General features: G+C 40.5%; 1 long non-coding RNA gene across 1 annotated transcript in view; it reads left to right on the forward strand.

Annotated features, from left to right (window-relative positions):
• The first annotated feature begins 1796 nt into the window (after nt 1-1796).
• Nucleotides 1797-10472, forward strand: part of LOC138957563 (uncharacterized) — a 37619-nt gene continuing 28943 nt past the window's right edge. The window contains exons 1-2 of the long non-coding RNA XR_011453080.1: nt 1797-1975; nt 3598-3682. This is a non-coding gene — a long non-coding RNA (uncharacterized lncRNA). The remainder of the gene's footprint in view (nt 1976-3597; nt 3683-10472) is intronic.

Here is a 10472-nt window from a genome sequence, read left to right on the forward strand (position 1 = left end):
AGCAGGTGTCAGAGTGAGAATGGTGGTGCAAGAGCAGGTGTCCGAGTGAGAATGGTGGTGCAAGAGCAGGTGTCAGAGGGGGAATTGTGAGGCAGAGCAAGTGCCAGAGTGAGAATGGTGAGGCAGAGCAGGAGTCAGAGTGAGAATGGTAGTGCAAGAGCTGTTGTCAGAGTGTCAATGGTGAGGCAGAGCAGGTGTCCGATTGAAAATGGTGAGGCAGAGCAGGTGCCAGAGTGAGGATGGTGAGGCAAGAGCATTTGTCCGAGTGAGAATAGTGAGGCAGAGCAGGTGCCAGAATGAGAATGGTGAGGCAAGAGCAGGTGTCCGAGTGAGAATGGAGAGGCAGAGCAGGTGCCAGAGTGAGAATGATGAGGCAGTGCAGGTGCCAGAGTGATAATGGTGAGGCAAGAGCAGGTGTCCGAGTGAGAATGGTGAGGCAGAGCAGGTGCCAGAGTGAGAATGGTGGTGCAAGAGCAGGTGTCAGAGTGGGAATGGTGAGGCAAAGCAGGTGTAAGAGTGAGAATGGTGAGGCAGAGCAGGTGTCAGAGTGAGAATGGTGAGGCAAGAGCAGGTGTCAGAGTGAGAATGGTGGTGCAAGAGCAGATGTCAGATTGAGAATGGTGAGGCCAGTACAGGTGCCAGAGTGAGAATTGTGAGGCAAGAGCAGGTCGGGTGCCAGAGGATGAATGGTGAAGCCAGATGGTGGTGCAAGAACAGGTGTCGAAGTAGAATAAGTGAAAAATTTTAGACTAATTTAGATTAGTTGACACTGGTCCTGCCAGATTGGCAGTGCTATTGGTGGTGCCAGAACGGTGCTAAAATTGACTGGTTTTTTTCCTCCATTTTGTCACTGACGTTCAGTTTTGTCCTTTTAATTAAGCAGACTGACTGGATGTTTTAATCAGAGATAGTGTAGCAAGTGCTTGCTACAGATCTCTGTTTTAATCACGCTTTAAGCGACTTTAACAAAAAATCAAGTCGCGTAAGGCGAAAATACAACATTTAGTCAAGCTGTCGAACTCACAGAATGAAACTGAACGCAATGCAATTTTTCAGCAAGACCGTATACTCGTAGCATCGTCAGTCCACCGCTTTCAAAGGCAGTGAAATTGACAAGAAGAGCGGGGTAATTGTTGCGCTGAGAAGGATAGCACGCTTTTCTGTACCTCTCTTCGTTTTCACTTTCTGAGCGTGTTTTTAATCCAAACATATCATATCTATAAATGATGAAGAATAAGATGAACGTAAATTTGGATCGTTTTATAAAAACTTTTTTTTTTTTTACAATTTTCAGATTTTTAATGACCAAAGTCATTAATTAATTTTTAAGCCACCAAGCTGAAATGCAATACCGAAGTCCGGCCTTCGTCGTAGATTGCTTGGCCAAAATTTCAATCAATTTGATTGAAAAATGAGGGTGTGACAGTGCCGCCTCAACTTTTACAAAAAGCCGGACATGACGTCATCAAAGACATTTATCGAAAAAATGAAAAAAACGTCCGGGGATATCATACCCAGAAACTCTCATGTAAAATTTCACAAAGATCGGTCCAGTAGTTTAGTCTGAATCGCTCTACACACACACACGCACATGTTAAAACATTTGACTAAATGTAAAGAGATTTAGATGTTTATCTGGAGTGATCATGACTGTAATTATTATGTGTTGGGTCTGTTTTCCAGACTCATTGTCATTATCATATTGTCGTTGTCCAAGAAAAGTTGAACTGGAGCTGCTTTTCATTTGTTGTTGTTGTTGTAATTATTATCTTATATAAAGAGACAACTGCGCCCGGGTAAGAAATCTGTGCTTATACACCCCAGGGTGTTCTGCAATTCTGTGGATTTCGTAAAACTTGTGATGAGAAGATTATTCATGAACACCTTGTTAACTCGATCTTCTTGCAGGAATCCCAGGGAATACAGCCGCTAGCATGTCCACAGGGAATTACCACACAGTCAGGCACCACACGAGGTTAGAGTTCTTTCCCTTCCCTCAACCCTGAATACTTGAACCACAAGGCTGCTCTCTGGTTGTGTATTACCTGCTCTGACCTCTCTCCTCAAGTACAGGACAGTCCGTATACTGTGTCTTGTATGCACGTACTCATTCCAAACAGTCATGAAAATGGGTAAATTTGTTGTTGTCGTCGTTCTGGTGGAGTAATGAGCGGAGGGGGGGGGGGGGTTGTTAGCTAAACATAATTATGACAACGACAGCTATTCTAAATGCAAAGCCAACATTTGACACCAAAACAGATAGACTGCGCTAACTTTCCACAATTCAGAATCAAAGCACAAGAATGGTAAGTTATTGGAACGTTTAATTTATGACAAAATCAAACAATGAAACCACAGGTACTTGGTCTGTAAAGTGGACAGACAGACAAACACTTTTGACACAGATAACGATCTAAGCTTAGAAATTGTTCCTGTTTCTGGTCTCTGATGAGAACAATCGCCCTACATCTCTATAGGCCTGTCTTTAAATTTGACAGAAAGACACACACGTATGATACAGAGAGTGAGATACAGAGATAAAGGGCTATCGTTCTTGCCAAAAACTGGAAACATCAACACTTTCTAAGCTAAGTTCATTATCTGTATCATAAGTGTGTGTCTGTCTCTCCACTTTCATGGGTACCTGTGGTTGTAATGTTTTGTATTGGCTTTAATTAAACGTTACAATAAATAACCATGATTGTTTGTTTTTTAATTCTGAATTTTGGACCGTTAGCAATCTATCTTTTTATTTTTACACGCATTTAATGTACACTTCTAATACGTATGTTGAGGTAAATGACATGATTGTGTACGGGCACCTCTTCCCCCTACAACTAAACTTGGCCAAAAAATTATTGCAACAAATTTCAAACCCAAATATTTCTTTTACAGTAAGGGTACCGTCAAAATCGGCCAGACAAAAACGGAAGAGCCGAATGAAAAATCGAAAAAAAATTACAATAGGCAAAACTTTGCAACTTTGACATACGAGAAGAAATTCAAACCAATTATCTACCCTGAACAGATTGTTTTGTTTTGCTACCTTACGTATTTCTCATTCGGCTCTTCCGTTTTTGTCTGGTCGATTTTGACGGTACCCTTACTTGAGCGGCGGTCACGTGATCCTTGTAAAAGAAATATTTAATCCAGAAGGTGATCCTGAAGGTTAAGTGAACGGCCTTAACTGGCATATACAGTTTTAATGAAATGACACAGGAATTAATGCTTTAATTTGGGTTTGAAATTTGTTGCAATAATTTTTTGGCCAACTTTATGTGTTTTAAAGGAAGAGTTGGTGTGGAAAAAAACAGAGGGTAAGATCGATGCTGAATCAGTCTCGGGTGACCCCCTGGGTTGTGGGGACGACAAACATCAACAACCACACAATCCTAGGCTACCACAACGTTTCAGACCCCCCCCCCCCCCCCCTCACCCAAGCCATGGTTGTTGCTGCCATTTATACGGTTGAAAAGCTTTTTTTCATATATATACATATATGTGTATGTGTATGTGTGTGTATGTGTGTATGTGTGTGTGTGTGTGTGTGTGTGTGTGTGTATGTGTGTGTGTGTGTGTGTGTGTGTGTGTGACCAGACTGGAGTCTGCTGTACGCACGGTGTTACCTGGCGATATCTGAAGCACACGTCACATGGGAGGAAGCTTCAAAAATATGTCAAAGGTAAGGAGTCGTTTCAGCATACTCAGGAACGATAAAGCGTTTTTTTCTGTTTTTGTTTTGTTTTAGTGTTGTTGTTGTTTGTTTGTTTGCAATACCTCGATCAGTACCCGAAAGTCTTCTTAATCAAGTGTGACGTTTGAGTTTGTCCGATGGATCTGTTATCAGACGCAAGGACCTTCTGATATATTTAACACTGAGCAGGAAAGAAATGATTAAATCAGACAAACGCAGACGATGCACAGTAGAATGGTTCATTAACAACAAAAACAAACAAGTCGCGTTAAGCGATATCAAAATACACACACACACACACACACACACACTGTGACACACACACAACATTTGTTTGTCAAGTGCGCGCGCACACACATAGGCCTACACACGCACGAAGCAATATGGTTGAAACGACACTTTTCCAATACGGTGACAGCTTCAAGCTTATCCGATTTTTGGCTCACGTAAGTGTAGCCTATGCGATGATAAACTTTGTCTGTCTGTGCGTGCGTGCGTGCGTGCGTGCGTGTGTGTGTGATAGAAACTTTAACATTTCCGAGTCTTTGGATAAAGCTCGCATAAGAAGATTACGTCTCGGTCAAAAGTGTTTGACGCGTACGTGTGTGATAGAAACTATTTGAAGACGTCACATTATGACGTAAGAGGGTTAGACGTCACGCAAAGGAAGTACTGAAAGTCTCGGTCATTGTTATTGTGAGCGGGCCGTGACCAATTGGCAGATCCAGGCTCTCGCTTTCCGGCTTGCACAGTTTCACCTATGCTTACTGTGTGTGTGTGTGTGTGTGTGTGTGTGTGTGTGTGTGTGTGTGTGTGTGTGTGTATGTGTGTGTGTGTGTGTGATAGCGCGTGCGTGTGTAAGTGTGCGCGTGTGTGTGTGTGTGTGCGTGTGTGTGTGTGTGTGTGTGTGTGTGTGTGTGTGTGTGACGGAGTGATTGAGTTTGTGTTACTGTTTGTCGATTTCTTACGTGAGCCTTGAAGGCTTCGCCTCTTGTTGTTTATTTATGTTCCACATATAGGCCTATCCTATTCTAACACACAGGTAAAAACAAAACAGTTTTTTTAAAAAGTAAAAGAACAGCTGTTCGGAAATTCACATCAAATCAGGGTGGCGTTGAACATGACAAGGGTGGGGAGCATAACGCATGATTTTGTGCAATATTAGCTTCCAGTACAACGAGCAAGGGTATCGCCACTGATTCAGGCCCGTCACTTTTTGGTCCACACACTATTCGCGTCACAGTGACACTGACGTAAGTTTAACTTGATTTACCTGTAAAAACTAAAGTGAAACATTGTATCTTGGATGCAATTGAGGATGAATTTTGCTCATCTAGTGTGAAAACTTTTACACATTTAATATAAAGAACATAATTATGGTCATATTAAAAACGGTGATGCGACACCCAACTGACAACAGTCACGAGTCAGCCGTGCCCGCGGCCGGTCACCGTCACTTGACGTGACAGACTTCACTGAATCAGTGTCAAGCACGTAAGACTGAGTGACAGCACGCGATTTAGGGGAGACGTTTTGCATACCTTATTACGGGAACGCCAATCATCGCGAGAACCATGTCCTTGCCGCCCTTTTCTTGGGTACAAATAACGGAAGGGGCAAAAAATGGTCGACACCGGCGCTGCTTTCGGTGAATCCCCCAAAATGGCGGGAAAGTCGGCAAGGCATGCAGCAGAAATCTCTGAGTCAAATACATGTATATCGTATGACAGAACGTGAACTTCCTTATACACGTATGCACTGTCGTCCAAACATTTAGCAGCTGAATTTTGCTACAACATTAGCTTGAAGTTGAACGATCGAGACCTTGGTCTTTTTATATTTAGTCAAGTTTTGACTAAATATTTTAACATCGAGGGGGAATCGAAACGAGGGTCGTGGTGTATGTGCGTGTGTGTGTCTGTGTGTGTGTCTGTGTGTGTGTGTGTGTAGAGCGATTCAGACCAAACTACTGGACCGATCTTTATGAAATTTGACATGAGAGTTCCTGGGTATGAAATCCCCGAACGTTTTTTTCATTTTTTTGATAAATGTCTTTGATGACGTCATATCCGGCTTTTCGTGAAAGTTGAGGCGGCACTGTCACGCCCTCATTTTTCAACCAAATTGGTTGAAATTTTGGTCAAGTACTCTTCGACGAAGCCCGGGGTTCGGTATTGCATTTCAGCTTGGTGGCTTAAAAATTAATTAATGACTTTGGTCATTAAAAATCTGAAAATTGTAAAAAAAATTAAAAATTTATAAAACGATCCAAATTTACGTTTATCTTATTCTCCATCATTTGCTGATTCCAAAAACATATCAATATGTTATATTTGGATTAAAAACAAGCTCTGAAAATTAAATATATAAAAATTATTATCAAATTTTTTTTTTCGAAATCAATTTAAAAACACTTTCATCGTATTCCTTGTCGGTTCCTGATTCCAAAAATATATAGATATGATATGTTTGGATTAAAAACACGCTCAGAAAGTTAAAACGAAGAGAGGTACAGAAAAGCGTGCTATCCTTCTTAGCGCAACGAATACCCCGCTCTTCTTGTCAATTCCACGGGCACTGCCTTTGCTATGGAAAGCCGTTTGGCTCATAACTATTACAGCTGTAATTTAAAATAAATACAGCTGTATTTAATGTTAAATACAGCTGTATTTAATCATAAATACAGCTGTATTTAAAAATAATTACACCTGTATTTAAAAATATATACAGCTGTATTTATTATTAAATACAGGTGTAATTATTTTTAAATACAGCTGCATTTAAAAATAAATACAGCTGTATTTAAAAATAATTACACCTGTATTTAATAGTAAATACAGCTGTATTTAAAAATAAATACACCTGTAATTATTTTTAGATACAGGTGTAATTATTTTTAAATACAGCTGTATTTATTTTTAAATGCAGCTGCATTTAATAAATGCAGCTGAAATAAATTAGAACTTGAATCGGAAAATGTACGACATGCAAAGCGACAATCTCGTGGAGATACTACTTCCGGTTTGCGCCATGCACTTCCAAAATAGCGACGCCACTGGATCAGACCCGCCATTCTTGCGTCAATTTGTTGCAGTCTGGTAATGAGCCAGAAGAAGTTTTAAGAAGGTAAGCAACGTTTTGTTTGCTTGTTCATTTGTGACTTAATGGAAGAAACAATGCGTGATCTTTGAAACACGGGTACCGGGTCCCGGTTTCATAACCACTGGCAGTGGCAATCAAAGATGGCGTGTGACTGTGAAAGCAACTTTCTGTGTTTTGGAGTTCATTAAATGTTGGGATGAATATGTCAGGTTTGAGGATGCACATTTCTGTAGGTTCATCTCGGTATTCCACCCCCTCGGCTTTCTGTTGTAAATATTAAGCTGAGCACGGTGATCGAATGTGGAAGCTACGTTTGGTCAAAGGTCACAGAAGATTTGCGTCGTGCAGCGAAGGAAAGAATCGCGATCTTGTTTCCGAATCGGTACCTCTTTGTTTTTCATTAGACCTGTCATTCTGCTTGCTCGGCTTTGTTAGATGTTTGCATATCGTGTTGCTATTTTCTTTGCTTTTATTATTGTTTCTTACTTGTGCTTCGTTTATCGATACAACGCAAGTAATAAAAGTGTGGCAATTTTCAGGGAAAATGGAATGCTACAAGTACAACGCATGGTGTATTCCAGGATATCTGATCAAGAGTTGGATGCGTTGGTGGAACCAATTACTGCTTCCAACAAGCTTACTGGGTCCTTTAATGATACAAGCTCGTCTGAAAGGACAGGGGACAGTACTTCAGGTAACTCTTCTGTGCTGAATATTAGAATAGTAAAGCTTCAAAAAGGAATTTTAAACTGTTGAAAAACAACTGAGAAATGGACCAATGTTTCACAGTCACAGATTCTGATTTTAAAGTTAAGTAATACCGTTTTTATATTTAGTCAAGTTTTGACTAAATATTTTAACGTAGAGGGGGGAATCGAGACGAGGGTCGTGGTGTGTGTGTGTGTCTGTCTGTCTGTCTGTGTGTGTGTTTCGATCCATCATACAACGCCGCAGCTATGGAGGTCAATGCGTTGCTTCGGCAGGGCACTGTGGACTCCCCTAGAGTTGTATTTTGGGACCATGATTTTATGTTTTCCGCTGGAAAACAGTTTACGTTACCTGAATTTGCAGTGTCATTTCCTGGGTGATGGTGTGCATCTAGCAAACGTATATTCCCAAGCTTGGGACCTGTTGGCGTAACATATCAAGATCAAGAAGATCAAGCAACGTCAGGACAGGCCAGGTTGTACAAGTCCCTTCGTCAGGCGATAAACACAGTCGGTTTTTGTGTGATTAAATAATGTTGTAGCCGGGTCAGGTTGCATTGTGCGTTTTGACTGATCAGCTTACAAAGCACGGGTATAGGAACAGGGAATCTTCAAATTGTTTACATTTTCTTTCTTGTTTGATGCGGGTGGGTGGCATTATAAATCGACGGCTCTAAATGGGGTCAACCAGATCGGTAGATGGGAAGTAACTCGAGTTTATGACAGGCTCGTTGTGGATGATGTCCCTTGTCTAAAAACCAGTTCAAGGTGGAATGGTTCTTCGATCAACACGATTGTTGAGTGTTCTGTCAAATCAAGATATCGTGACATGTTTCAACAGTATGTTTCTGTGTTGGTGGATAGTATGGATCAGTGTTTTTCCAGAGTACTTGGAAATAATTTTCAGGTGAGATTCTGATGAACATGTTGGTGTTACGATGCCTTTTCATGTGAGCGTTTGTCAATTCAGAGAATCGGAATATTTGTTCCTGTGGAGGTACTGTATGTCAATTAGATAGATAGATAATTTATTGCCAAGTGTACAATACATGAATGAACATAAAAAATACACGAGGAAAGCAGCTTGCTGTGTGATAAAAACAAAAATAAATAGCATTCATACATCTCTGGCGCATAGCATCATACATACATGGGTAAGACAATTTGGTATCACAGTAACTAATACATACACTATACAGACATGGTGAGAACTATGAAACTCTAAGAGCTATCGGAACCACAATAAAAGTACGCAGAATAAGATAGGACCCCCCCCCCCCCCCCCCCCCCCCCCACTATCAACTACTGTAAGAACTGAACATGTTCCATACTGATAAGATGTACCTCTAAAACAGCACATAAAAATAAACTCTTCCAACGCATCACAGTGGTTAAAGAACGACTAAAACTACTAAAACATACTAGATGTGTATTCCGATAGTATAACTAGCTGCTAAAACATAGTCTGGCTTCATCGCGTCACAGTGGTGTCACCATACTAAAACCCACTCTATATATCACAGTATGCAATGTCAGCTACTAAAACCATACTCCTAGAGCATCCTAAAACGTGTCACAATCTGTGTGTTTGTCATTTCAGTGAATCAGGAAATATTGGTTCCTGTGGAAGTACTGTTTTGTCAATCACCTGTTATTTTGCCTAGGAGATTCCAAATTTATTTTGGTTGTGGGCTAGGTAATATTTCATGTGTTGTTTGACTTAGAGAATCGGGAAATGTTTTTCCTGTGGAGGTACTGTTGTCACTTGTGTTGGCTGGTGCCTCACAGATTACAAACACTATTTTGGTTAAAGTACATGTACTCAACTCAACTCAACTCAACTCAAATTTTATTGGCTTCAATTTTCATAGAAGAATTTGTCTTGCGCTTGGGAGAAAGTAAGAGTATAACATATAAAAACAGCATTCATATCACATTTCATGTATCACACACAGTAATCACTAGTATAAGCCTACAATTATCACATTTGTACCTGTATCATACATGCAAATAAATAGTATCACATTTCCACGTATCACACACAATATATACATTACATAACATACAGCAAGCTTCCATCTCCCGCGCCCCCTCCCACACATACATATCCTCGCACGTGCGTCGACTCCATACAAATGACATCATCAGTCCATTAACTAAAATGCACAATGACTAGTAGTGGGTACATGATACTTAATACGTGCTCAACTAGACCTGCTAACTAAAATAATAACAGAAACAAAAACAAGGACTGGGCACAACATTTACACGTGTGTGACCTACTTACATCAAGTGCCTGTGATCTATAAATAACAATGATTGCGTTTAAAGTAAAACATGAATAATGCCGATGTTTGCTAACAATGAATACATAATAACTAAGATAAGAATGTATGTGCTTTCATAATATGATTATTTTATAAAACACAGTGGGGAAATTTGGAAAATAATTTTTATACGAAACTGCGCACATCGAGTCGAGCTCTGTGGCGTGTGTGTTCGGAGGCAGGAGACACACATGGCTGTGGATATTAATGTTCGGTGGATTAAAAAGGATACCCCGACTTCGGCAGGGCAGAAGGAGGTACAAGACGGTGTGCTGTATTGCTGTGTGTGAGTGTGCTGTGCAGACCTTCTGTGTTATGTGCATGTTCTATTCTAGTCTGTCCGTAGGCTTCATCTGAGGGCCTATTGTGTACAAGGGGAGGTCACTTCCGCCTTATAAACAAACACATGTGGAGACCCACAGAAATACCATAGCATCGTAATGAAAGAGGGCAAAAATACTGATAACAGCAAGGTAAGACAGGTCTAGGACATTATTTCTAGGACTGACTAAGCAAAGGAACAACATCATGATCTTCATAAGCAAATGATAGTGAGAACAAAACAGAATTCTTACTCTTCTGACTGCTCCCAGTGATTGACATTCAAAACAGACTGTTCTATTCTAAATAGTTGTAAAAAAA

This window comes from Littorina saxatilis, unplaced genomic scaffold, assembly GCF_037325665.1.
Source record: "Littorina saxatilis isolate snail1 unplaced genomic scaffold, US_GU_Lsax_2.0 scaffold_894, whole genome shotgun sequence".
NCBI lineage: Eukaryota > Metazoa > Mollusca > Gastropoda > Littorinimorpha > Littorinidae > Littorina > Littorina saxatilis.